This window comes from Puma concolor, chromosome D1 (assembly GCF_028749965.1).
Source record: "Puma concolor isolate L17-30 chromosome D1, mPumCon1.1.hap2, whole genome shotgun sequence".
Lineage (NCBI taxonomy): Eukaryota > Metazoa > Chordata > Mammalia > Carnivora > Felidae > Puma > Puma concolor.
Genome location: NC_141676.1, coordinates 18491524 through 18519015, shown reverse-complemented (window position 1 = coordinate 18519015; position 27492 = coordinate 18491524). Strand labels below are relative to the sequence as shown.

Below are 27492 nucleotides of genomic sequence, written 5' to 3'. Positions count from 1 at the left end.
AGCTCCGCCTCCCTTCCTTCCCACAAGCTTCCTTCTGTCTTCCCAGATTTGTTCCATTCCTTCCAGGTCACCCTTCCCTTCCATCAAAATGTACCCGTCCCGGGCCCCGCGTACTCAGCTGACTGCTGCGTGAATGGCCTTCTGGCTTCTGGCAAATGAAATCCGGATACGCTGTTAATTGCAATCGTGGCAAAGGAGGCTAGACCCCAGGGGGCTGTAGACCACTCCGTATCTGAGCTGCAGGACCCTCAGTTTTACATGTGAGGAAACTGAGGCCCAGGAGAGGAAAGAAGGGGAGTTACACAAAGGCGTTGGCTGGATTCTCAGTCAAGCCTCCCTTAGGGACTCTCTATTACTTCCTGGGTTATCTTGGCCACTGGGCTTAGAACCACAACCCCATTGGTGGGCACAGCACTTTACCGTTTGCATGCACCTGCCCGTAGGTGGTCATCTCTGCAGCTCAGCGGAATTTCCCTGAGGCTCAGAGAGGCAGGCCACATGTCCCAATCACAAGGCCAGTGGCTAGTGACAGGGCCAGGGCTGGAAAACAGGGCTGACCTGCTGTCAGCTGGTGTGGTTGCCGGCTTCCCTACCTGCTGGCGGCAGCCCCTTGTGTATCCCGGGCTCCATCTGTAGGCCCTGTGCCCCCGGCCCGAGCAGGCAGCCTGAGCCAAGGGAGAGGCAGCCAAGGGCCGGATGTACCACTGTCCGTGGCGGCAGGGGGTCGGCCTCTGGGCCTGTGGAAGCCAGGGGAAGTGATGCAGGTCAGGCCCAGCTCACAGCCTGGAGAGCAGGGCTTCCTGGGCTGCTGTGGGATGGCCTGGGCCTTCGAGTTACCCATTCCCCAGCCCCGATGGCCCCTCTGCCACGTCCCGCCCCTCTGGCATTTCTGGGCCTGGACTCAGGGCTGGAGCATCACTTAACAAAGACACACACAAGGACAGCGTGTGCACGTTCATACACGGAGCTTCCTTCCCCTCGCCCCAGCCACAATATTGCTCCCCCGCGGGTGCCACCGCGAGCTCGTCTGCATGGGTTCACGACACCCATGATCCTACATTTCTCTAGTTCACATTCCATTTTAAACGGTCTAGACGGCGGGTGGCGGCCCGCGGCGATCAAGGATCCACCCTCCTTTGTCGCGGTCAGACTTGCAGCCCGGGTGCAGGTCAGGGATCTGCCACAAGCCGTCAAAATGAGCTGCTCTGAAATTAGCTGTGGGTTCAAATCTAATCTGTGCTATTTAACAGTCATGTGTCTGCCAAGGTACTGAACCGCTCACCGGTGAAACGGTAAAATGCGAATGAGAGCGCAGTTAGGATCAAATGGGGACATGCACAGGAAGCAATGACCCCAGACCCCAGGACTTTTCCGTCTCATCTCCCGTTCCGCCCTGACAGGCAGCGCTGGCTCAAGGCTCCCCACTTGGGTATCTCGACGCCCTTGCTCACCCCGCCCCACTGCCCACAGCACCCTGTTCTCAATTCCACACACACACACACACACACACACACACACACCTGCCCCCTCCTCCAGGAAGGCTTCATGTGCCTGCTGGAGTCGTCCGTGCATTGTCGTCAGGACATTAGAGGAGCAGCCTTACTTTGGCAGCTCCGCCCAGAAGTTACTAGAGCCGGGCTTTCCAGCTGACCGTGAGAGATTGTAGGGACTGCCAGTGGGCCCAACAGCCCGTTTCACAGATGGGGAAACCAAGGCCCCACAAAGGGGAGCATGTGCCTGGGCGTAGCTAGTGTGGCATTGGAACCGGAGCCCAGGAACCCTGCCTGCAAGACTCAGGGCAGGGGGGTGGAGGGTCCACTGCAGCTGCGTCCTCCTGGGGGTGAAGACCGCCCCCCCCACCCCGCCCCACCAGGGGTCTGTTCATTGGGTGGGTGGTCTGCTTCTTTCAACACGTTTGAGGGGGGGTGGGTTGGGGTGGAAATGAAACGTAGAGGCTGGGGGTCCCCCAGATGAGCCTCGTCCTCAAGTATGTGTGGCGAAGAGGCCCAGAGAGGCTGGGACACACCGATCATCCCGATGGGGACTGAAGCAGGGCCCGCAGGCGCCACGTGAGTCCACGAGGAAGACCTCGCTGCGCCTCATGCTGCTAAAACAGTCTCCGTTGTTTCTTGAGGCCAGTTATTTGTTTCTTTACCGTACCCCTTTTGGAGAAAGCCGGGACGCCACCCCTCCTGGGGAGTTCGCTCCCCCACCCCTGAACGCTCCCCAGTTCTCTCGAGAGCAGAGCGGGCTGCCGCCGGGGGCGTTAGCACTCACCAGCTTGCAGAGCGCTAATGACATTTGCATTTTGCTCGCTGTTGAAATGTGGGCTGGGTGGTGGGGATCCCCCGGGGGCACGCGGGGAGCTTGCAGCCCACCCGGAGAGGCAGATATGCGGGGCTGGGGCCCCGAGCTGCTCTGTGAGAGGCAGTGAAGAGGGAGGAAGGTGGGGACAGAAGGAATGAATGACCGGGTGTAACTGAGAGTTTTGTCTGAAGACTCGCCAGGGGGACAGAGCAAGCCCCAGTCCGGTGCTCCACCTTGCTGTGCAGCCCCTGACAATATTCTCCTCTGCATCACATCCCTAGCATTTGTTGAGCGAATGCTCTGCATGGCCTTCACAGACTTGTTAACTGCCTGCAATCCTCGGAGAGAGATGCTATTATTATCCCTGTTTTATAGGCGAGGAGACTGATGCTCTGAGTGGACACCTAACTTACCCAGGGTCCACTTCTGGAAAAAGATTGCCCCAGCATGTGGCGATGATCTACCTGCCTCCAAAGACCATGCTTCTGACCACTGTGGGCATTGACTCTTGCACCTTGTCGGGGTTTGAACACAGCCAGGAAACAATTCTCTGCCCTGGCCTGTGACCAGCATCCGCCTGACGGCATGTGGCCGATCCCTGCCCTGTACCCGGGCTGCAAGTCTGACCGCGACAAAGGAGGGTGGATCCTTGCAGAGAACACCCAGCGGCGAGTCAGGAGAGACGCAGGGTTTAGGCCCCACTCTGCCACCAACTTGCCATGTGACCCTGCACTAGTCCCCGCCCTTCTCTGGATGTCAGTCTCCTCGTTGGTAAAATGAGGCCATTGGTCTGGCTGGATGGAGCATCCCAAGAATGCATTTTCACATGAGGAAGGATCTTGCCTCCAATGCACTCACACTCTTGTGGAGTTCCCACCCACTCACTCCAGCATATACATTTATGTTTCACATCAAAGCAAACCGCGAAACATTTGTCGAGCTTCCCCACTCTGCAAAGGGCACGGTGCTAGACACAGTGGGTGTGATGCTTATGTATTTTTATGCAGGGCATACACACACAGGCATATGCATATCTTTGTGTCTCAGTCTCGCTTCCAGGCAAGTTCAGCTGGGACCTCTATCCTGACGCATGACCCCAGGTTCCTGCTGTCTTTGCCCCATCCCACAGCCCCCTTGGGATCCAGAGAGCATCTCAAACAAAAAGACACGTCCGGCAGTGGGAGCTGATGAGATCTCCCCGGACCAGGCAGTTAGGATTGATGTGCTTGTCTCTGACAGGTGGGCATCTCCTGGACAGCCCGAGCTTGCAGTGGCCGGGGCTTCTGACACCGTCATCAGAGCAACTTGAAACCCTTGACTTTGGCGTCTAGACACGGGCCCAGTACTTTTCCAGGCCTCCCAACGCCTGCCACCCAGGTAAGGGAGTTCAGGCTTGCTCAGCACCGGGTTCTACGCTGCGCCTGTTGTCGTCGCTAATAGAAACCATGAGCAGGGGCACCTGGTCATTCTTTATCACCAGTGTCCTCTTTTATACCCTTCCAGAGCAGGAGAGCCCAGTGGCTCAGGCTCTAAAGTCCAGCAGACCTGGGTTCGAATTCTGACACCACCAATTACTGGCTGCGTGGACCTTGGGCAGGTGTCTCGCCAACCTTTCTGTGTCTCAGTTTCCCCATCGGTCAAACCAGGAAGGAAGAGCACCCACATTCTGGGTTTGTGAAGATGAAATATAGGAAAAGGGCCTAGAACAGGATGGACACAGAGTAAGCTCCGAATTCAAGAGACGGTAACTGTTCCTAAGGGTACTCCTGTGCTCATGACGATCCGTAAAGAGTTCGTTATCGTCTGTCTCCTGCCAGAAGGTGGAGTCCATGAGGGCAGGGGTTTGTCTGCCTCATTCTTAATTGAATCCCCAGGTCCCAGCACTGTAAACTGCCCCCCGCTTTTTTTCAAGTTTATTTATTTTTAAGAGAGAAATAGAGAAGCAGAGAGAGAATCCCAAGCAGGCTCCACACTGTCCATGTGGAGCCCAACGCGGGGCTCAAACTCATGAACCCTGAGATCATGACCTGAGCCAAAATCAAGAGTCAGATGCTTAACCGACTGAGCCACCCAGGCATCCCTGGCCTTTATTTGTTGAATGGATGAATGTATGAAGGTGTTTTGCCTGTTTTATACAGAACCCACAGGACAAGTCCTTGAAGGTCCTTGCATTAGTCTGGATATGAGTTTGGTTGTGTGTGACAAAACCCCTAATGATAGTTCCTTCAATGAGAAAGAGGTTGATTTTCCTCTGAGTAAAATTGTTTGTTTTTTTTTTTTCATTTTTTTAAATGCCTATTTATTTTTGAGAGAGAGAGGGACAGACCAAGAGCAGGGGATGGGTGGAGAGAGAGGGAGACACAGAAACCGAAGCAGGCTCCAGGCTCTGAGCTGTCAGCACAGAGCCCGAAGCAGTCTCGAACTCATGAACTGTGAGATCATGATCTGATCTGAAGTCAGATGCTCAACAACCTGAACCACCCAGGCACCCCGTCTAAGTGAAATTCTGAGCTAAGAAGATTTTTCCACACAAAATTGTTAGAGGCCCAGCTTCCTCTGTCTTGTGGTTTCACCATTGCTGGTCTATGTAATCCACGATGGCCCATGACAGCTTCTTTGTTCTACTCAGCAAGAAGGAGGAAACCACAGAAGGAGAGGGTGCCACTTCCTTTAAGAGGGTGCCCATGTCGCTTCCATTCACGCCCCATCGGCCGGAGTGCAGTCATTCTACAGCACGCTTTGCTGCAAAGGAGGCTGGGAATTACAGGCTTCATTCTGGGTGGCCATCTGCCCAATTGCCATTCTATTTCGAAGGAAGAAGGGCAACATGGATACTGGGGGACCCTCCACCTTGCCCGATAAGATGACCCACCCCTTTTTTCCCCCTTCCTCTCTGCTCCCTCCCTCTGGCAACCGGTGATCTTTTGAGCATCCCCAGACTTTTGCCTTTTCCGGAACATCATAGAATCGGAATCATAAGGTAGCTTTTCAGATTGGCTTCTTTCACTTAGCAATATGCATTTGAATTTCCTCCATGTCTTTTCATGATTTGATGGCTCGTTTGTTTTTATTGCTGAATAACATTCCATTGAATGTACCCTAGTTTGTATATGCATTCACTTACTGAAGGTTGTCCCGGTTGCTTCTGATTTTAGGCAATTATGAACAAAGGTGCTATACATTCATATGCAGGTTTTTGTATGGGCCTAAGCTGTACCCAGTTGGGTAAACACCTAGGAGCATGTTGGCTGAACTGTATGGTTGAGAACATATGTGGCTTTTTAAAAGACCACCAAACTGCCTTCCAAAGTGGCTGCAGCATTTCGCATTCCCCGCAGCCTCTGCCCAGGGCAGGTCTCCCTGAGACTGTGGACCAAAGCCCCGGGGTGACTCTTCCTGCTCCAAGATCAGGGGTGGCTGCATTCCGGGACCCTCATTCATCGTGTAGGGTGTGTCTCCCCTACAAGAACCCAAGGTCAGCGAGGCAGAACAATGAGGAGAGGGGACAAAGCGAGTGGATCTGGGCCAACGTTAGATCAGCCAAAACACAGCCCAAGGGGGAGTCAGGGGGCTGGAGAGGCTGGGGTGCAGACGGCCTGTGGCCGTCTGAGGGCCCATGAGCTCAACTGGGGAAGGTGGGAGCTGCTGCCCAGGTCAGCAAGAACCAGTGATGGGCCAGAAATGATGGTTGGCTGCAGGGGAGACCAGGGCAAAGGCTGAACCGAGGTCAGATGCCACATCAGTTGGGAGCCAATCCTCAACTCCAAACCTGATTAGGCGAGACAGAGCGATTTATTAGCTTTTTATTGGTTTCCAATATATTGACAGTTTGGGGCGTGTTTATGGGTGTCCAAGGCAGAGCCAAATCCAAGGTTCAAATGATGCCCATGTCTGTGCCTTCTGCTTTCTTCCTTGTGGGTTTCCATCCCTGGCACCCGGGCCCGGTGGGGTGGCAGGGCAGTGATGAACAGACAGCTCAGGACTGACATCCCACTCATTTCCAAGCTGTGGAAGGAGAGTTTCTTTTTCCCAGGATGTCCAGCCGAAGTTCCAGAGTTGAAGCTTATTGGCTGGTCTCAGGTCACGTGCCCGTCTCTGACCAATTACTGAAACCGGGGTGGGGGCGGGTGGGAAGAGAGAATGTGCTGATTGGCCAGACTAGGTCAGAGTCGATGGCCGGTGGGGCAGCATGTGTTATCAGTTGGGGGGGCGGGGGGGGGGGTGGGTGGGTGGCGGGCCTTGGCCTGAAATTGGGAGAGGGCTGGAACCCCAAAGGGAAAACCCGGGTGCTGTTTTCAGAAGGAGGAAGGAATGCTAGGGGGACAAAACAAGAGGTGAGCCTACTGGTGCCATGGCAGGGCCTGGGGGACATGGAGGAAACAGGAATGCTGATTTGTCCCAAATGGTCCCTCCTGTAGTTTACAGGAGGAGGGTGGCCTTGCTCTGACAGGTGCACCTGGGTTTCTGTGGATCTGGTATCTGAAAGCCTGATTTATGCACCTGCAGTCCCACACTCACACGCACTCACATACACAGTGTACTTCCAGGTGATGCTTCGTGTTCCAGAAGGATTGGCCCCGAACATCCCTCCCATATGGAGTTGCTGTGCACTGGAGAAGCCACCCCACTCTTTCAGCCACCCCATATCTTGCTGCCTTGGTTTCCCCTCTACTTGCTGGGAGGACCTTTTCCTTCCTCCCCCGACTCCCTCGTGGCTGGGGAAAGTTTCTTGAGCCACTTTAGGGTTTATTTGCCCCAAATGGGCTCCCAGAAGCCCTGGGCCTATGAAGACCCCCTTCTCAGAACAACTGCAGCCCAGCCCTCAGATGCACTGAGGCGTCTCAGCGGAGAGGCAGGGCTGACTGAGCAAGGACCCCATCTCTGTGGAACCCAGGGGCCTCCGTGGGGCTCCAGGGAACATGGGAGCAGGCCGGCCTCTTGGCTTTCGCTGACGTCCACCGTGGCAGCTCTGTTATGCATTTAGGGTGCGGTGTATGATCTCATTTGAAAGAAGATTGTTCTGTAGGAAAAAGATTGAAAACCACAGCATATGATGCCGCCTCCCAGACAACTGTGGCCAAGTGCTTTTTGTGTTCTATCCTTTGCTTGATTTTGGTCAACCACAAACCTCCTTGCCCTTCACCAGTGTGTGTGTGTGTGTGTGTGTGTGTGTGTGTGTGTGTGTGTGTGTGTGTGTCTCTCTCTCTCTCTCTCTCTTCTCCGTCTCTTGCCTGTGGATTCTGCAGCTCTGACTCACCACATAGACCAGCTCAGTGTTCAGCACTATCCTGCCTTATATGGTGTGCTCAGTGCTGCTGGGTCAATGAGTGTTAATTCATTTCTTCAGCCAGTGACTATTGTGTTCTCATCATGTGCCGGACCTGCTCTACTTGCCAGGGATAGAGACTGAGCAAAGCTGAAAGGTCCCCGCCCTCCCCTCTGGGAGAGCCCCTGAGGGCAGGACCCTTCCTCCCGGTATCTTCCCCCCCATCCCCCCCACACCCCTTGTCCAGGGTTTCGTTCAGTGCTGAGCCATAGTTGAACTTGGTGAAAGTCTACGAGTTGAATTATTTTCCACGCTATTTTCCAAAGCCCCCACCGACGCTGCAGAGATTCTAGAATGGCTTGGTCCTCACCCGGTAGGACTTACAAGACACAGCTTGCCATAGGTCCTGGAGAGGGACAGGGGTGACGGTTAGAGATCTGTGTGCAGACCCAGTGGGGGGAGGTGCACAAGTAACCGGAAGGAATTGGCCAGCCTTCACTCTGGTTGTACCTTGCTCATTCAGCCTCTCAAGGGGCTCCCGGCCAGTCATAAGGAGAGAGACATGAGAGCAAAGACATTCAAAGTAGAGAATAAGAGAGTCCAGAGCAGAATTATAAAAGAAGGCTTGTAGGTTCCAAGGCCAGTGATCCAGAGGTCACTTCCGGGTGGGGACGGTGGTGAGGAGTCCGGGAATGCAGAGCATTCCAGCTGGGCTTCGAAAATTGGGGTACCGGACAGGCAAGGATGCCAGGAAGGAGCAAACAGTGAGAGCGAAAGCCTGGAGGTGGGAGCCTAGGGCTTGGAAGACTGTGCCAGGCAGGAAACAGGATGGACGCGGACAGCTTCTTCCCTGCTGGCCTCCAGGCTTGGCTGCGTGCAGGTCCGTGGCCATCCTCAAATCCGCCTTTAAACGACAGCCCGGGTTTGGAGTCAAGTGGCTCTTCCATTTTCCTTTTTTCCCCTCCATCCTCAGGAAGGGGAGTTGCGGAGGGGCCGTTCAGAAGAAGGGACCCAAAGTAATGAATCCCCCCAACTCCAAGGTTCTTAATGGAACAGAGAAACCGTGTTCACCTGTAACTTCTCAACGTTTTTATTTATTTATGGGACAGACAGAGACAGAGCATGAACGGGGGAGGGGCAGAGAGAGAGGGAGACACAGAATCGGAAACAGGCTCCAGGCTCCGAGCCATCAGCCCAGAGCCTGACGCGGGGCTCGAACTCACGGACCGTGAGATCGTGACCTGGCTGAAGTCAGACGCTTAACCGACTGCGCCACCCAGGCGCCCCATTCACCTGTAACTTCTCAAGTCACGACAGAGCCTGGGCTGGAAGTCAGAAGACTTGGGTTCCTGTCCCAGCCCTGCCACGGATGTCCTCAGCTTCCCTGTCCTGTACTTTGTCGTTTGTGAAATGCGTGGGGGGGGGGGGGGGGGCTCCCAGCCTTAGACCTTTAATTCTAAGTCAGACCTCGGTGCAGATCCCAGCTCTGCCAGTAGTATGGCCTTGGCCCTCTGAGCCTCGGTTTTCTCATCTGTAAATTGGGGATAATGACACTACGCATCTCACAGGACGGATGTGGAGATTCCATGAGGTCACTAAAGGAGATAAAGCGCTCACCAGCTTGTCCACCAGAGGGTCAGTACTGAGTGATAGCACTCATGCTGTGGGTGTTCTTATTATTTAGATTTTCAGTTTTATGACTCTGGGAGGAATCCTCAGTAGAGTCTTTGGTATGTAGGTGCCTTTGGGCAGCTTAAGTCCATGTCCCCCAGATACAGTGATCAGGACAAGTCACACCCCTCCCGTAGGGGAGAGCTGCCTTCCTCAAAATTACATTTATTCACTCAAATATTTCCTGAACACCTGCTGTGTGCCTGGGCCTCTGAGAGCTGAACGGGACACCCAAGCTCCCTGCTCTCAGCAGCTCAGGCTGCCGCACCTCCAGCTGGCCCCGCCGACACCGTTGGCCAAGGGACCTCACGCCGAGCATGGTGCCCTCAGCTCTGCAGGCTGGAACCCTGGGAGAGATCCCACCTGTCTCCCCGGCTCCCGGATCTTTCCTACCTTCTCCCTTTCCATCTTGGGGCAAAGGCTTGGGTGAAACGCCAGAGAACCCAGTGCAGTTAACTGGCCTGGTAACACACGTGGACCGGAGAGACCGCTGGGATTGCCAAGCCCTGGTTCAGCGTTATGCAAACTAAGTGCTTTGGAGAAGAAGAGTGGCTTGCCACCAGGCACGGATTGCAGGGTTGTGTCTCATTCATTCCCCTGTTGATGTCTGTTTGGATCTCCGACTGCAAGAGCTTTTGGAAATTTGCAGAGGAAGCAGAGCCTACAGATTGGAAGGCCCTGAGGGGTCCAATCTGCCCTGTGCTCACCTGGTCCTTTCTGGGTGGTCGTGGGCCTCTCGCCCACGTGGGTCCTCGGTTGCCAGGATCCGGCAGAGAGCCGGGCACGCAGCGCCTTCAGTCAGTGGCTGGTGAGTGGACGGACAGATGGACAGGCGGCAGTGGGCTCCCCGTCATACATGCTTTCTTAGCCTCGGTCCAAGTTTCCAAGGTGGTTGGAGACACCAGGCTCTGGCTTTGTTTTTGATTTTGGTTCCTGGGCAGTCGCAGTGGTTTTCAAGTCACAGAGTGGACTCCAAACAAATGGTTTTTGAGCTTGTCAATCTCTCAGTTGCAGTTTCAGGAGGCAGCACGGCGCGCGCACCCTGATCTAGGGTGGAGCTTGCTCCCTGACACTCGAGAGTTTAGAGCCCTGCTCCAGGGCTGGGTGACCTCGGGCATGTTACTTAGTCTCTCGCAAATTCAGTGTCCTCATCTAGAAAATGATAGCACTAATAGCATCCAACACAGAGGGCTGTGATGAGCTTAGATTAAATAATGGGGATAAAAACACAGAGCCGAGCTCTGGGCACATGGTAAATGTACCAGAAGGATGATGGTGATGTATTTAATGACCCCTTAGGCTATTTGTTGCATAGACTTCTCTCTTCCAAACCGATTTTTGCATACTGCTTTGCATTTTTCAGACAAAAAATTATTTTTAAAAGCTATCGTTACAGAAGTAATATGTGCTCCTTAAAAATTCAAATGATCCAGGAGGATTTAAATTAAAAAGCAAATGCCTCATCCACCGCCAGCCAGTTCCTTCCCTTGCCTAGTGTGCAGCTTCCCAAGTCTGGAACTCTCCTCCCTTTTTTTTCTCCCCAGGAGCAGGGGACAAGTGTGCAGTCAGGTGAGGACAGCCATCAGGTGGCTGTTGTGTTGAATTGCCGTCCAGGCCAGAAGTCCAGGCCTCAGTGGTCCCACTGGAGCAGGGGATAGCCTGGCATCCTGGCTGCAGTTTGCTCTCTGTCTTGAGGGTCTCCAGCGTTCCGGGTCCTGGAGTCCTGGCAGGTGGCCTGGGGCAGGCCACCTTCAGGCCAGGCTTGGAGGGACAGACTCACCGACACTGTGTCTGGCCGCATGCAGGCCTGGCTCCCTCTTCTGTCAGGGAGCCCCAGGCTCAGTCCAACCCGAGCTTACATGCTCCTGGCAAGACATTCGCTCATTCCTGTCCGCCTCCTGAGAGTCTGCACGTCCGCAGCTTGCCCTCTGGTGCCACACTCCTTCCCTCCATCAGGAACAGCCCCGGACCTAGCATGGGGCCTGGTGCATCACTGGCACTAAGTGGACCCACAGCAGGTTTGAATTTTAGCATCACGATGGTGCCAAATGTGTCATGTGCCTTTACTTCTTTAGCTCTGACCATCTGCCACGGAGCCCCCGCTACCCATTTGAAGGACATTCCATCCCAGGCATATTGGGGAGGGAGGATTCTTGCCCCCAGGGCATGTTACTTAGCCTCTGTCAAATTCAGTGTTGTCATTTAGAAAACGATAGCGCTAATAGCGTCCTGTAGGGGTCTTGGTGGCGCCTGTGTGGCCCAGAACACTTAGGGTAGGCTCCTTTGGCGAGCCTTGAGGTCCAGGGAGGGCGAGCGGGCCGTGGCCATTTCCACGCCATCCTGGGCCCAAGAGTGGAGTTTGGCTGCAACTCCAAGCGGTGAGTTTGGGTGTATAGCCTTCCAGCCTTGCCCGGGCTTCTCAGGGTGGCCCCGTGGAAGTCCTGCCACCTGGTGGGAGGGCTCTTCCAGCACTCGGGCCTGTCGTTCTCGGATCCCCCCACTTCTTGCTGATATCCAGAGATGCTCAACAACCCTCTCCCCGGGCCTGCTGCCTCTGCCTGCCCCCCTGCCCAGGCTTACACGCCTCCACCTTCATAGGCTCCAGCCTATGCCCCGCCGAGAAGTTTCCAGGGCCCAGAGGGTGGACGGTCTTCCTAGCCCAGCAACCTCTGTGCCTGGCCTTGGGAGCCAGCAGCCCCCAAGACATGGGATCCAAAGACTTGGCCGCCATCTTGGGAAAAGGGAGAGAGAGAGAGAGCTCCCACAGCAGAGCAAACAAATCAGGAAAATTTGTCTCAGTAAATTCTCCTGCCGTCCACACTGGCTACCACAGATAGACCGGGACCTTTCGTGCATTTGGGTACCGAACGCCAACTCTAAACCAGATTGGTTCAGAGACTGGAAATGAAAGAAAAATCAGACAAGATCGAGCTCAGAGGGCTCAGATGTGGTCCTCAGACAAGCAAGCTCAGCATTGCCTGGGGACTTGCTAGAATGCAGATCTCAGACGCCCTCCCCAGACCTCATGAATCAGAGATTTGCGGGTGAGATCCAGCAGTCTAGACTTTGACAGGCTCCCCCGGGGCTGGAGATGCAAGCTGAAGTTCAAGGCTCACTGAGCAACAGGCAGGTGGCAAGTGGTCCAGGGCCCTGTGATGCAGTGGCACGTAGACAGGGTGACACAGCCCACGGTGACACAGTCCACGTAGATAGGGATTATGAATGACTTACTTAGAGGTGGACAAAGAAATCTGTGTGTGACTTGGGGGAGGGGAGTGGATTCCCGGCGGAGGGATCAGCACATGCAAAGTCCCTGAGGCATGATAGAACAGAAGCGTTCAGGACCTGTAAGTGGTATTGCTGGGGCAGAGTGGGGGAGGAGCATGGGGGGGAGGGGAGGGCTCAGCAATGGGCTTCTTGTGCTCTGAGTTGGGTTTTCCCCAGGAGTGCTGGAGAGCCGTGAAAAGGTTTATGCAGGGGGGAGGGAAGACTTGCACCCTGGGAAGACAGGTGGTTGAGGTGAAGGGTCTCTGGACCACAGCAGGTATCGGGCTGTCTTCTGGAGGGCAGGGATGAGCCTGTGGTGGATGGGGAGTAGGAAGCAGGGTGGGGCGGGGATACCCTGGGTCCTGGAGGAGTCCTGCCCTGTTGCCAGAACACGAACACCGGGGAGCCACTACTGAATGCTGGAGCCCGGGTGGCCCTCTTCTGTCCGTCTCTTTGTACCTCGGGAACACTCTGTCTTGCACTGTGATTAGTCTGGGCTTCATGCCTTCCACTCCAGAGTGTCCGTTTGCCATCTCTGAGGGAGAGGAGACCACGGTTCTGTCCGCACGGCTAGGTCCCAGACCTGGTGGCCGCACCAAGAAACGCAGCAGCATGCCTAGAGCCCCTCTGACGGTGGAGCTGGGTGGAGGCTGGGAGCGCCTGAGAGGGGCCCAGGCCGATGGTGGGCTGGGTCAGGAGGCGCCTGGCCTCCGCCCCTCAGGGCTGGCGTGCCAGCACCTTGGAGAGGAGGTGGCGGGAGAAACCCCCAGCCCGGCCTTCTCCTTGGAGGCCCAGCCTCCCTCACTGCCTTCCTAGGGCCAGGCCAGGCAGGCACAGGAAAGGGAGCCGGGGCCTCTCCCAGGCCTGGGGCTCCCCTTTGGGAAGGGGCCTCTGATGAGCTCATCCTGCGGTGAGTCTGGGGCTGAGCGGGGGGAACCTGCAGACTGCCGCCAGGATCCTGAGTCCCTGGGGAGGCCAGAAGTGGGGAGAGGCAAGGCCCCTGCATGCCTGACGGTGGGCAAGTATGAAACCCGCGTCTGGCTGGAGGGCCAGACAGGGCCCCATTCGACCGGCTTACCAGCAGCTCTGGGCCGGCAGCCTCTGCTTCCCTTGCCCCCGCCTCTGGCGTAGTTCAGGCCCCAGTGCATTCGCTTGGAGCCCTGAGCTGCCTGGCCTGGCCTGTGTGTATTCAAGGATCACGTTAGCCCAAACCAGCAATCAGTGCGGGTGTGTGGTGAGCGCTGGGAGGAGGTGCGGTCCTGGTAGAGGAGGTGCCAGGCCCCCTCCCTCAGGATGGCTCAGGCCTTTCCGCTTCGCTCTGAGTGCAGATTTAACTCTTGAGGGAAGCGACCGGCAAGGATTCCTGGCCTCCCCAACTTGCCGGACCAGGAGGGGTTTCAAAGTCCTCTGTTTCGACTCCTTGAGAGGTGTTCATTGAATTCTGCTTACATACTACTGGCGACGGAGAGCTCGCTATCAGTGCAGACAGCAGTGCTCAGATGGCCTTGAAAGTTGTTTTCCTGCTTTGCACAGGAGCAACCGTGAGCAAGTCGGATCTCTCCTCAGTGTGCGGACCCCGAGCGGAGACCGGTCTTCTCTGCTCATCTGCAGGCCCGAGGGTGTCACATCCCCAGGAGAGATGTCAGCCCTTCCCCGGCAGATAGCAGTGCCCAGCACGTGATTGGTTCTGTCCCCACGTCCCTCAAGTGGACCCACCAGTGCCTTACAGACCAGGCCAAGCCACGCCTTCGGCTTTCCTCCTAACTTAGAGACCCCAAACTTTAAGATGCCCCGAGCCGCCCTCCAGCACTGATCTGCGGAGGCTTCTGGGAGGCCTGTCTCCTGGAGGCCTCCTCCCTCATGCTGCCCCCTTCCAGGTTCCCCATCCTTCTGCAGAAGCTGCCTCCCCGTATCACTGGGGCTTCACTTCGGGGTGTTAGTGAGGCCAGCTGGTGGGTGGGTAGTAGTTTCTCCCACGGGGTAAGGAATAACCAGAGGGCGCCACTGTGAACCCACCGGTGGAGAAGGAGTCCCCAGACCGGCGGTGACCTCAGGCCTCAGCTGCCACTGCTTCCCACAGGGTGTGGGCATCACCCCCAACCGTGCGTCGGCCCCTCTGGACTTTGTTGCTGGTGTCACTGTTTGGGGTTTCTTAACAGGTTTACGGAAGTATAATTTTCACTGCTGTGAAATTCGCTCATTTTAAAGGCATGATTCACTGACTTGTAGTAACCGTAAGAAGTTGTGCAACATCGCTACAAGGTCCTTTGAGAGTATTTCCATCACCCCCCGAAAAAGAAACCTGGTATCTCACTTGCCATCAGATCCTGTTCCCACCCCCAGCCCCAGGCTCGCGCCGTTTCCTCTCTGCCTCTGGAGATTTTGCCGTTTCTGGACATCTCATATAAATGGAAGCACATACCACGTGTGGATGCCTGTTTTTTATATCCTGGCAGAGGCGCGAGGAGACGGTGCCCACTCACTGATACGCCCACCTTTCCACAGCCGGCTGAGGCCACGTCCTGGTGCGTTTTCTTAGAGCTGGGAGATCTCCTGGAGACACTGAGTGCAATCTTTAGTCTAGTGCAGGAAGGAAATCCTGTGTGCCCAACGTTACACGAGGACCCTCTGACATCTGCTTGAATACGAGTGGCGACAGCCAGCTCGCTAACCCCGGGACTAAAAGAAACTTGCTTGTCCTGATCACATGGTAAGTGCCAGGCTTGCTGATGTCATTTGATCCTTGGGTTCGTCCTCCAAGATGGAATCATTTTACAGCCGACGAAATTGTAGTTCAGAGGGGTTGAGGCGCTTACCCCGGGTCACACAGGTAGGAAGTGGGTGAAGCCAGATTTAAACCCTGGGCCTGTCTGATTTCAAATCCAACTTAAAAAAAACTTTTTTTTAAATGTTTATTTATTTTTTGAGAGAGAGAGAGAGAGAGAGAGAGCATGAGTGGGAGAGGGGCAGAGAGGGAAACAGAATCCGAAGCAGGCTCCAGGCTCTGAGCTGTCAGCACGGAGCCCGATGCAGGGCTTGAACCCACACACCGTGAGATCATGACCTGAGCCGAAGTCAGACGCTCAACCAACTGAGCTGCGTGGCACCCCTTTGTAATCGGGGCAAACTTCGTATTCCTGTAACTTGCACCCATTGTTTCTAGTTTTGCCAACAAGACCCACGCAGACCACCCGCCTGGACGTGGGTCCTTCGGGTCTACGTCCGCCCGACCAGCGCTTTTCGGTGGACAGCCACGTGGGGAGGATGCGAGACAGGGGTTGGCCAGGGGCCGATCTGACCCAGGCTGGCTCCTTGGACCTTTTGAGGATCCCTTCAACAGCCTGCAGCAGCATGGAGTCTGCTGGAACTTCTCGCCATCTAGAGGGCCCCCCCTTAGAGAAACCTGGGGCACGGGGAGGCTCAGGGCCTCTGGTCTGAATGAGTTCTTCCCATGCTTCAAAGGAAGAGGCAGGAAGAAACAGACGTGGTGTAACTGGAGGAGAAGGATGGGCCTGGCAGCCCACCGATCCCCGTGTTACTTTTCTAGCCAAATGGGACTCAGCATGAAACAGGAGGCCACGATTCACTTCCCCTACCCGCACTGTAGCTCGATCTGCCCTGGGGCGCAGAAGGGGAATGTGCCCCAGGCTGCCTTCTCTCCCTTGGACACCCCCCCCCCCCCCCCCCCCGCCCGGCCAACCCAGCGTGGGCTTGGAAAGCCGGACGGCCCAGCCCAGAGCCAGCCTCTCTGATGCCACTGCCAAATACCAGACCACTTATCGGGCTTTCCCAGAGATCTGGTGGTTCCCCCGGCAAAGCTGCAAACCTGCAGTTAGGAAAGCAGCGAAGGGCTTAACTTGCTGCGGGCTGTGGGCTTTTCGGTGGGAAAGATAAGCTTGGTCTGGATTAAGCTGGAGGGTAAAATAATATTTACTCTCAAATAATACTCTCTGGCTAGGAGCAATCTGGGCCCTGGGGTTTCCAGGGGTAGGATCTGCTGGGGCGGGGCAGGGCGGGGGGTTGTTGGGGGAGGGGGTCTGCCCTGCCTGCCTATCGACTCTTGGCCGGGCCAGGTCACCGCAGTGCTGGCTCTCATTATGAAATGAAAATGAGGCAAGCTGTAATGTTCGACGCGTTATTATCTGTGGAACGCTTAGCCTGTGCAATTATCTCATCCAATCCATATAACTATCTTGGGAGCCAGGCTTATAACCCCCACATAGGTCCAGACTTAAGTCCCAGCTCAGTCACCTCAAGCTCTTGACCCTGGGGGAGTGGCCTCATTTCCCATGAGCCTCACATTTCCCATGGGAAATGGGAGTGGTAACAGGTGACTGAAAGGGTAAGCAGTCATGCGGATGAGCCATGGGGTATATAAAGCCCCTGACCAGGGATGCTGGGGGGGGGGGGGGGGGCGGGGAGCTCAGTCGGTTAAGCATCCGACTCTTGGCTTCAGCCCAGGTCATGATCTCACGGTTCATGAGTTCAAGTGCTGCATCGGGCTCTGCGATGAAAGTGTGGAGCCTGCTTGGGATTCTCTCTCTCCCTCTCTCTCTGCCCCTCCTACACCGTCTCTCTCTCTCTCTCAAAATAAATAAATAAACTTAACAACAACAACACCTAACCAGTGCCCTGGCTCCGAATAATGCTGAATACATGGTAGGTTGTCTTATGAAATACTAGTATTTCTGGTAATCTGTAAGGCTCGGGTATGTGAAACGGCCGCTCTTCAGGGGCACAGCTGAGAGTCAGGCTCAGGGGGCGTGGCCTCCAGCGGCTCAGCCAGGGAGAGGCCAGGGCAGGGGCTGGGTGGGCAGGGAGGCCTGGCCCTTGCAGGGGTGGCCATTCAGACAGCCTTGAGCTCCAGAGAGGGAGGAAGGGTCCCAAGTGCTTCCTGTCCACACGTCCCTTTGTGGAACAACAACCAGGCCATTCTCTGTTCATCCCATGCCTCACTGATTTGTGCCCCTGGGGGCACACAGAGAGGAGCATCCTGGCTCATTCCTGAGGAGAACAAAGATGGAGGTCAAGGCTGTCTCCCGACAGGGCAGGCGCTGGCTCCAGGGAAGGAAGGGGGTATTGAGAATCAAGGGGGGCGGGGTGTGTGCCAACCTCCCCCCAACCCCTGGAGGCTGTAAAGAAAAGCCCTTCTGGATTCCACCGTAGCCCTCACCACCCATGACCTAGCTGTGAGGCCTGGCGAGGCCCTTGCCCCCTCCCTGGGCCTTGTTTTCTGATCTCCAAACTGAGGAACTAAGCAGAAGGAAACACTGCCTCGGCTGGAGAAATCAGGGAGGGCTTCACGGCTGAGGAAATCTGAAGCTGGGCATTGAAGGGTGAGAAGAAGTACTCTAGGCTGACCACAGGGGCAAAGGTATTCCGGCCCCACCTTGCAGCACCTGCAGAGACCTGGTGGCATCAGAGTGGGAGGGCCTGAGTGGCCCTTTCGCGATGCTTTGTGAATGAATAATACCAAATAATGCATGTTCCTTATGAGAAAAAGGATAGAAGTCAGCTGAGTATAAAGCATAAAAGAAACAGCACCCAAAGTCAGCATTTGAAACCATTTGAGCCCTTTTTAACATGATTAAGAAAATAGCCTTTCAGCTCTGTAATACATGGAGAATCTCAGATTCTGGGCAGACAGCAAAGAACAAAGAGCTGTCTTCTGGAAGCAGAGCCAGGCCCCAAGTGCTAGACGGACGGACAGCGCTTCCTGGGGGTGGGGGCTGGGAGATCACGCCAGTGGGGGCAGACGCAGGGGACCGCCGGGACAGCGCTGGCGCCTGCTTCCCCACAGGCCTTTGCAGAGCCTGCGGCAGGACCGCCAGAGCTGAGGGGGGTGGCCCAGGGGGAGGGTCTTTGTAGGCGTGAATGAGGCCTCTCGGGAAGGGCCGCAGGGCTGCTTCTGGGAAGTCCCTGCGCCTGTCAGCTGGCAGAAGTGGCCATCTCGCTGGCGAGCAGCTGAGGGATCCTCATGATGGCTTAACTGTGGTTTCCTAAGGCGTCTGGCTTCAGGGTGCAGCAGGCTGGGGGGGGGGGGGGGTTGCTGATGACACCGTGAAGTCACTGCTGCGGTCTTGCCAGCTCTTTGGTGCCACCTTTAAAATACGGCTCATCTTAACGGACAGGGGCTAAGAGGGTGGCCTGAGGCCTGGAGTGGTCTGTCTGCTCCTTGACCTCCAGACTCAAAGCTTAAGGCTCATGTGGCATGTGTCCATGCCCTCCTTGGGCTCCTAACTCTATTTCCCCAGCCCCCACAGAGTGAGTTTTCCCCACAAGGGCGCCCCTTCCCCCCCCACCTCTGCCTCCCGGGCAGTCTGAACACCCAGCACCCCCTGGGGGAATCCCCGTGCCTTGTGGGTGGTGGTGGGGGGGTGCCCACCTGAACCATCATCACCTTGGCTGTGAAAACAGGACAGGGGTGTTCCATTTCCTTCGCGGCCCCTGTGAAGTCTGTTAACAGTAATTATGAAGTTATGGGGAATTCCCAGGCCTCCTAATTAGTGTTAATAGGGGCTGGGTGAGCCATTCCTGGGAAAATAGATGTCTTTGTTTGCGTTCTCGAAATTAGACCGCTGTGTTCTGCCTTTAGGTGTGATAGAGCTGCTGCGTTCCCTTCCCTCCCCGCCTCCGCACAGTCCTGCACCCCTGCACACCCCTATCCCACGCACACGGTTGCCCATATCCGCTGGCCACCGTATTCACCGCTCACACACACATGCACACACATACACCCTCATACACACACATACACGTAGAAACACACATGCGCACACACAGCCGCACAATGGACTTCAAGCCTTTGGATGCTGGATTAAGATGTCATTTTGCAAGGCAGGTGCCGAACACCAAAGTGCGTTTCAGCCACTCTCCCAGCCCTCTTTGCCAATACCATTAGGGGCTCCCCTCCCCCACACCGTACCCCGACCCCAGAGACCCCAGTGCGCCAGCCTCCCCAAATTAGACTATATTAACAAAGCATTACGTGTTCCAGTTAGCGTGGCAAGTGAACCTGGCTGGCTGAGCAGGCTCATAACACGCTCCCCTCCCGCTAACAGGCCGAGGCCCATTTCCCCAGGAGGAGCGAGCCTCGCCCGGGTTCCCCTCTGTCTCTGTTGGAATAATGAGGTCCGGCGTCTCCGTGCAGGCCTGTGGGAGGCTCCCTGCCATCTGGGTCTGTGGCCACCCCCAGGAGGTTTCCCTTGGACCAAGCAGGAGGGAGGGAATGAATGAAGGCACGAAGCTAGCATTTTTGGGGCGGTACTGGGTGTCGAGCCTGTGCTGGGGTCTTCTACTTTGGATGATGCTCTTTCGACTGAGTGGTAGGTACCTGCAGGGCCTGGGGCATTCTTCCCCGAGTCGGGGGTACCCAGACTCTCAGGATCAGCCCAGTATGTCCTAAGAGAATACCAATACTCCTCAAAGACTTGGAGAACAATACCTTATTTTCATATTAAAACAACTGTGGAGGGGCGCCTGGGTGGCTCAGTCGGTTGAGCGTCTGACTTCAGCTCAGGTCATGATCTCGCGGTTTGTGAGTTCGAGCCCCGCGTCGGGCTCTGTGCTGACGGCTCAGAGCCTGGAGCCTGCTTCGGATTCTGTGTCTCGCTCTCTCTCTGCCCCTCCCCTGCTCATGCGCTCTCTCTCTCTGTCTCAAAAATAAATAAAATGTTAAAAAATTTTTAAAAAAACAACTGTGGAAATATTTTGAAATAAAATGACATATATATGTATGTGATATGACATATATATGTATATGATATATATATATCATGAACCTGTGAGGTAACAGATTTCTAGGCAATTTTGCTCTCTCACTTTCTTCTCTGGGCTGGGTCCCCAGATTTCCAGGTGTGTGTGGATAATAAGATTTCTTCTGCAGCCAATGCAAGAACAGAGAAGCAGGAGTTTGTGTGAGGTCCTAAGCCGTAGCATAATGCTGTGTGATGTTGGACAAACCCTACACCATTGTGATCCTCTTATCTCTGAATGGCACAGTGGCAATGGTAATAACACATCCCCAAGGCCAGGGTCACAGTATGCAATCTGGGCAGTTGCTGGGGGAAGGGGCTATACTTAAAAAGACCCCACACTTGGCTTAATGCTCTGCTGTTGCCATCTTGAAAAAAATTTTTTTTTAATTTTTATGAGAGAGCGTGTGAGGGAGGGGCAGAGAGAGAGAGGGAGACAAAGGATCTGAAGCAGACTCTGCACTGAGAGTGCAGAGCCTGATGTGGGGCTTGAACTCATGAACCTCAAGATCATGACCTGAGCCGAAATCAAGAGTTGGATGCTTAACCAACTGAGCCACCCAGGTGCCCCACCGTCTTGAAATTCTTCACTTTTGAATAAGAGATTCCTCATTTTTACTGGGTCCCACAAATTATAGCTGGTGCTTCATCTTTCGATAGATTTTAACAAGGGTTAAATCAGAAATTTATAAGAGGCCCACACAGAGATTCATTCTTCTCTCCCTTCTTTCCTTCCTTCCCCAAATATCCACTGAGAACTCACACTGTGGCAGGTGCTGTACCGGACATTGGGATTCAGCAATGAACCAGGCAGAACAAAGTCACTGCCCCCCCCCCCCCGCCCCCCGCATTCAGAGGAAGGGGAGAGAAGATAAATAACAGGAAGAAAACATTGTTGGAGATAAGCGTCAACAACAAAGGGTCGGATAGTGACTAGAGGGAGAGACTATTTTAGGCTGGTGGGGAGGTGGGGGTGGGAGTGGTCAGCGATGGACGTCCTAAGGAATCTGATCGGAGACCTGAATGAAATGAGGGATTATGCCATGTGGAAAAGAGAGTCCCAGGCAGAAGGACCAGTAGGTGCAAAGGCCCTGAGGTAGGAATGTGCTTGCCGTGTGGAAGAGACCAGTATGGCTGTAGTGGGTTGAGGGAGAAGGAGGGTGGGTGGAGATGAGCTCAGTGATGGGGGAGGGGGCTTATAAATGTTGACGGGAGGGGCGCCTGGGTGGCGCAGTCGGTTAAGCGTCCGACTTCAGCCAGGTCACGATCTCGCGGTCCGTGAGTTCGAGCCCCGCGTCAGGCTCTGGGCGGATGGCTCGGAGCCTGGAGCCTGTTTCCGATTCTGTGTCTCCCTCTCTCTCTGCCCCTCCCCCGTTCATGCTCTGTCTCTCTCTGTCCCAAAAATAAAAAAAATAAACGCTGAAAAAAAAAAAAATTTAAAAAAAAAAAAAAAATGTTGACGGGAATAAGTAAACAAGGGGGTAGAGGATTCCTTCAGCCACAGCTCTTGACTCTGGGTCAAGTTGTCTCTGGGCAAGGGACGAGTGGCAGCCTCAGGCCCAGGCTCTCTACTATTGGTAAGGGATGGCTTGTCACCTAGCTCTGTGTCTCCTCTGACTGGACAACAGCTGACCGCCTCCCCCTCCATCCTGGCCCAGTCAGCCGAGCCTCGCTGATGGGGGAGAAGCTGGGAAAAAGATGGGCGGTAGAGGGAGAAGCAGCCTACCGTTCTTGGGGATGAACTTGAACCCTTGCCACTGCCGGGGAGGGCCAGTCCCCTCTGGGAGTAGCCGGTCATCTGTAACCGCATGACCAGGACAGGGCGACCTGGGAAGAAAGATTTCTGTGAGCATCACTGGTGAAATTGGGCCAAGGATCCCTAAATCCATGTTTCAGAGAGAGACATGACCTTAAAATGGTGTGAGGTCATTGAAAAGTAGCAGAGAGAAGGGTGGAAAAGAAAAAAGCCTGGGGATTTCCAGTTCACACAGGTCAGCTGTAATCCTGTAAGGCTCTCTCACCGTTGAAGGGCTTTGTCCTAGTTTCGTGGTCTGGGAACCCAGAAGGTTGTGGAAGGCTTCACTGGGGTACATGTGAACAGGCAGACATTTCCGGCCGCCTGGAGCCCAGCAATGCGAGTGGACCTTCCCGGAGCCCCCGCTATATGCCGAGCCTGGTTCTGGGTGCACCCACGTTGCATCACCCCGATTACCCATCACTGGGGAGGCGCTGCGGCCCCACGGTACACAGCGAGGAGGTGGTTCGGCCCCACCCCTCTCGCCCCTGCTCACTCACATAACGGGATCCAGGTTCTCTTTGGGGTTTGTCTCTTACTGGAACATCTATCTACCCTAGAAAGTCTGATATGATGCCTCACGTAAGACTGTTTCCCACGGAGTCTCTTCTCCAACAGCATTTGCTATTCAGAATTACACCAAGGAAGGAAGCACCTGGTGGTGGGGAGGATGGGGGAGGTTAATGGCCTCAAGCAAAGTTCAGAGTCATTCCCCCAACACACGTGATAGCTACAGCATAGCCCTGCTGCGTGCGTCCCCCTGGACGTGACCCAGCTCTACACACGTGGTCAGGGCCTGGTGGCTCAGACACGAAGTGACTTGCTCAAGGTCACGCTGGAGCCTAGGACAGCCTCCTTCTAAAGCCTGCTCTGTGTCCCCCCCACCCCCAATCCCCATGTGGTCACTGCCCCATGAACTGGCTGAGTCTTCCTTTCATAATTACCGGGCAGCCAGGGGGAAATGAAACACCTGCCAGGTTCTTCCTTTTCCCAGCAAGGAGGCGCCCCAGGACCCCCTCCTCCCAGCAGGGCCCGGGCAGACCTGAGGTTGCCTTGGGCAAGCCAGCTTTGTAGAAGGGCTCACACATGCGGAGCCTCTAAATTAACTGCGGCCACCGCCTGCTGGGGGTCACAGTTCCAGGGCTGGGCTAAGGGATTTATGTCCAGGCCCCCAGCGAGGTGTGCTTTCAAAGAAGCGTTTCAGCTGACGTAAGCAGGTAGCCTTCCGCCTCCCCAGGAAATGGGCTGTGTGTGTGTGTGTGTGTGTGTGTGTGTGTGCGCGCGTGCACATGAGGTCACTTCTAGACGGGAGAGAGAGCAGACAGTGGCAGAGACAAGACTCTAAGATGGAGGATGGAGAGGCACAGGCTGGCCATAAAGTTGCAATCTGAACCCTGATCACCGGACTAAAGACAATACCTTTTATCCTTACGTCTCAGGAATTGCAAAAAAGGTGCCAGTGTGCCTTTGACTTGAGCCAGGCCCGAAGCCCTTTCCCATAGCCCTTTTCTGAGTATTGTCACCCCGGCCTCGCAGGGGACACATGGGTGGCTGGCACCTCTCCTGTCTGTGCTCTGCGGGGCAATTCCAGTGTCCTCGAGTGGGTGCGTGGCCTTCACTGCCAAACTCAGGTACACTCCATGCACCTTGTGATCCAGTGCCCGCCGGGGTGAGACCCACCTTCCTTTGCCCCCAGAGTTCTTGTTTCATTGAGCCTTCTGGAGCCCTGACTTCTTTATTCCCTGGGCATTTGTTAGCTCTGGAGGCTACAGATTGAGCTGTGTTTACACGTTTAAAGGATGGCGTCTGCTCGTCAAATATTCAGACCACCATTTCCATTCCTGAAAGGACAATACCTGAATCCTTTCCACCCAGAAATGGAACCGAGGACACCTGGAGGTTTGCTCAGTGTTGGCAGTGGGAGCCGTGAGCCTGGCTCAGGGCCCGGGATGGATGAGCAAAAGGTATGGCTTCCGAATGGATGATGGTGCAGCTCCAGCTTCTTGAATGCTTTCCCGTGTCTTGGGCAGAGTGGTCTCTTCGATGTTCACATACACAAGATGACAAGGTACACAGAGGCTCAGAGAAGCCGAAGCCACACAGGTAGTGAGCGGGAGAGATGGTCACTCTGATGCGTTTGGCCACTCCCCATGCTGCCTCCCCAGAGCAGCCCAAGGAGGACAAGAAACTTGTTCAAGGTCATGCTGTTGGCTGTTGGCAAAGCAAAGACTAGTTCCCAAGCCTCCCCCCCGCCACCCCCCCCCCCCATGCCATACCCTCTTTTCTGGTGTATTTCTTAATTCTGGAGAATTCCATGGTCTGCCCCACTAGCTCTGAGACCTTTTAGACACCCTCTGAGCCCAGATGCTGGAACTAACTGCTTGGGTTCTAAATGCCGGCCTAGTAGCTGTGCAGCTCTGGGCAAGTTACTTCACATCTCTGTGCCTCCATTTCCCCATACTAATCGTGCCCGCTTCATAGCTTATTGCAAAAATTAAATGAGTTGCAGTAGGGTCCGGCCGTGGTATCAGAGGGGGACCAGCTCCAGCTCCTTCAGCGCCTCCTGCTGGAAAGCTCCCCCCAGTGCTGTTCAGACCCTTGCATGCCCCACTCGGAACTCTTAAGTGGGCCTCACCCGCTGCCAGGGCCACAGCCGGAGCCCTGCCTGCTGCAGTGAAGTTAGTCTCCCAGCCGGGCTTTGCTAATTGCGGAGGGCACTGCCCACCACCCCCCACGGGGCTCCTCAGACCCTCTCGATAACCTGGGGAGGTGCTTCCGTCTTTGTCCTTGCGGGCACAGAGAAGCTGCTGAGGCTCAGAGAGGTGCTGGGAGTTGGCAGGGGCTGCACAGCCTGCACCCAGGGCTAGAAGCCAGTTCTCTGGGACCTGGTTCTGTTCTCTCTCCCATTCTCTGCCCCCTGAGCCACAGGGGAACCACATCGACTTGTAATCTGCAGCTTTAACCCAAGGTGAGTCCCTAAATATTCCTTAGGGTCAGTCAGGGCTCCGCAAACCACAGTTGGTGAGCCAAATCCTGCCTGGTCTTTTTTTTTTTTTTTTTTTTTTTTGTAAATAAACTTGTATTGGCCCACAGCCATGTCCATTCCTTTCCATGCTCTCTGTGGCTGCTTTCTCGAACAAAGCAGGGTTGAATCATTGTGACAGACACAATAGGTCTGCAAAGCCTAAAATATTTACTGCCTGGCCCTCTAAGGGAAAAGTAGCCACCTCCGCTCTAGGTGAGCACCTGGCAGATCCTTCCCTTGGTTCCTCCCATCCTGCCCAGCACCAGCTCATGGGAAGGGCAAGGTGGGGACTTCTGTCCCATTGCACAGATGGAGAAACCAGGACCTGACGTTTTGTTTTTTTATGATTACCATACTGTCAGGAGGAAGTAGAAATTTTCTCCTGGCACGCTCTAAGATTGAATACTTGCTCATCCCCAAGGCTTCCGGCCAGGACTGCCAGCACCTTTTCTGGCCTGGAAATCATGATGTTTGGTGGGAATTGGTGGCCAGGCTTCTGTGGAGGGATGGACTATGTCTTCATTCCCCTTTGTCTGAGCACCTCCCCCACCCCCCTACCTGTCTCCACTCTAGCCCAGCCCTTTCCCTCCCCCACCCCTGACCCGCATCTTTCTTTAGGGCTCCTAGGAGCCGCTGGGTTGATTTTTTTATGGGGAGGGAAGAAAACAGGGCTCTCTGACTCCTGCCTGTCTGCTCAGGCCCTGCCCCAGATTTTCCTTTGATTCATTTCCTCACAGGCTTTTCTCAGTCAGGCAGGAGCTCTGTCTTTTCTTGGCCCTCCAGAACTTGAGCTGCAAATACCTGTAGTCATTCCTCTTATGGGAAGGGGTTGTGGCCTCTTTAATTCGGGCCAGGTGACTGGAATCAGTTGCAGTTGCCCTGGGAAGACCCAGTGCCTCTAATATTTATTACCAAGCAAATGTAACTTGGGCAGTGACCCCCAAAGACAGGAGGTTGGCGGGGAGGAGGCAGGCATGGTTTCTGCTCCAGCAACAGTTCCTGGGCCCTGGGGGCGGCGAGGGGGGCGGTGGAGAGGGGAGGGGTAGTTCAGGGATCCCACCCTGGTGGGTGAGGAGGGGTAAGCCTCACCCATCTGCCCCAGCACATCTCAGGGTGTGGGGTTTTGGGGTAACCCAGCTTTGAGGGACCTCCCCTCCATGCTATACCAGGCATCATGTAGACAGCAGGGAGGTGAGCCAGGGCCAGAGAAGTCCCCTCACTGAACACAGGCTGAGCTTATCTCAATGCAGAGAGGAGCACAGTGAAATTGACAGGACATTGATAGCAGCCTGGCCTCCTTGAAACAAGGGTCAAATCGGCAGCCAAATAGAAGGCACAACACCTAGGTGGGAAGCCCGCCTTAAACAGTAGCTGTGTCGTCCCAGGCAAGCTCCTTGACGACTCTGGGCCCTACTCCTGATAAATTCAAATCATCTCTGCCCTGCCTGCCTGGCTGGATGGTTGTGGGGATTAAGCAAGAGTGTGAAAACAGAAGGGAGCTGTAAAGCAGGGTATTAATGGAAAGAATTGTGTTGTGGTTAATGTAAAGCAGGATGGAATTTGCTGAGATGCCAGGAGGAACTTCCCTACTTGAGGAGACATCAGAATGAAATGGCGGGGTTTATTTAGCCTCCTTACTGAAGAACTTTAAGAGGAAGATCAAATTGGTTTGCCCCTTTCCAGTATTCTTGACGTGGGCAGAGGTGTGGGCCAGATGACTTTGGATGTCTTTTTCATGACACTATGGCTAATTCAATTAGGCAGGAAAGTGACCAGTGGCCATATCTATGAGTGTGTATGTGTGTGTGTGTCTGTATATGTCAGTACATTTGTGTGCACGTGTCTGTGCGTGAGTGTATGTGTGCGTGCCTCTGTCTGCGTTTGCTGTCTGTGTGGGTTTGTGTACATGTGTCTTGTGTGTAGAGCAAGCCAGTGGAGGCAGACCTCAAGCTGACTCATCTTTATCACTAAGTTGTTGGGAGAATTTCCTCTTGCCATCCTAGCCAGCTTTGGAGGGTGTGGACAGAGCACCAGGGTAAAAAGATCTTAAGTTTGATCTTAACGAACTAATTTGTTGTTTTTGTTACACACCCTTCTAAATGCGGGGTAAGGAGACCTGGATGAAGAGTATCAGCTCCGGAGTGGATTGTGGAGGCCTGAATCCGGGCTCCTCTGCTTGCTTACCTGTGGTCCTGGTGTCTTACTTACTTCCCCTCTTGGGGCCTCAGTTGTCACATCTGCAAAATGGGGGTAACAGTGCCGGCCTTCCAGTGCCGTTGGAAGGGTTAAGTGAGCTAGAAGATGTAAAGCCCTGGGGCACCTGCGTGGCTCAGTCGGTTGAGCATCCAGCTTCAGTTCAGGTCATGATCTTGTGGTCTGTGGGTTTGAGACCCGCGTCGGGCTCTGT

The 27492-nt window shown here is 54.8% G+C and overlaps 1 protein-coding gene across 4 annotated transcripts in view; it reads left to right on the top strand.

Annotated features, from left to right (window-relative positions):
- The window catches only part of TSPAN18 (tetraspanin 18), a 184641-nt gene that overhangs the window by 123224 nt on the left and 33925 nt on the right, over nucleotides 1-27492 (top strand). Inside the window, exon 1 of one of the 4 annotated variants that reach the window (XM_086677623.1) lies at nucleotides 13750-15221. The exons of the other annotated variants lie outside the window; for them this stretch is intronic. The gene's annotated coding sequence lies outside the window, so the exon portion shown is untranslated. Of the gene's footprint in view, nucleotides 1-13749; nucleotides 15222-27492 lie in introns of those variants that run through there. 4 annotated transcript variants of the gene reach the window in all.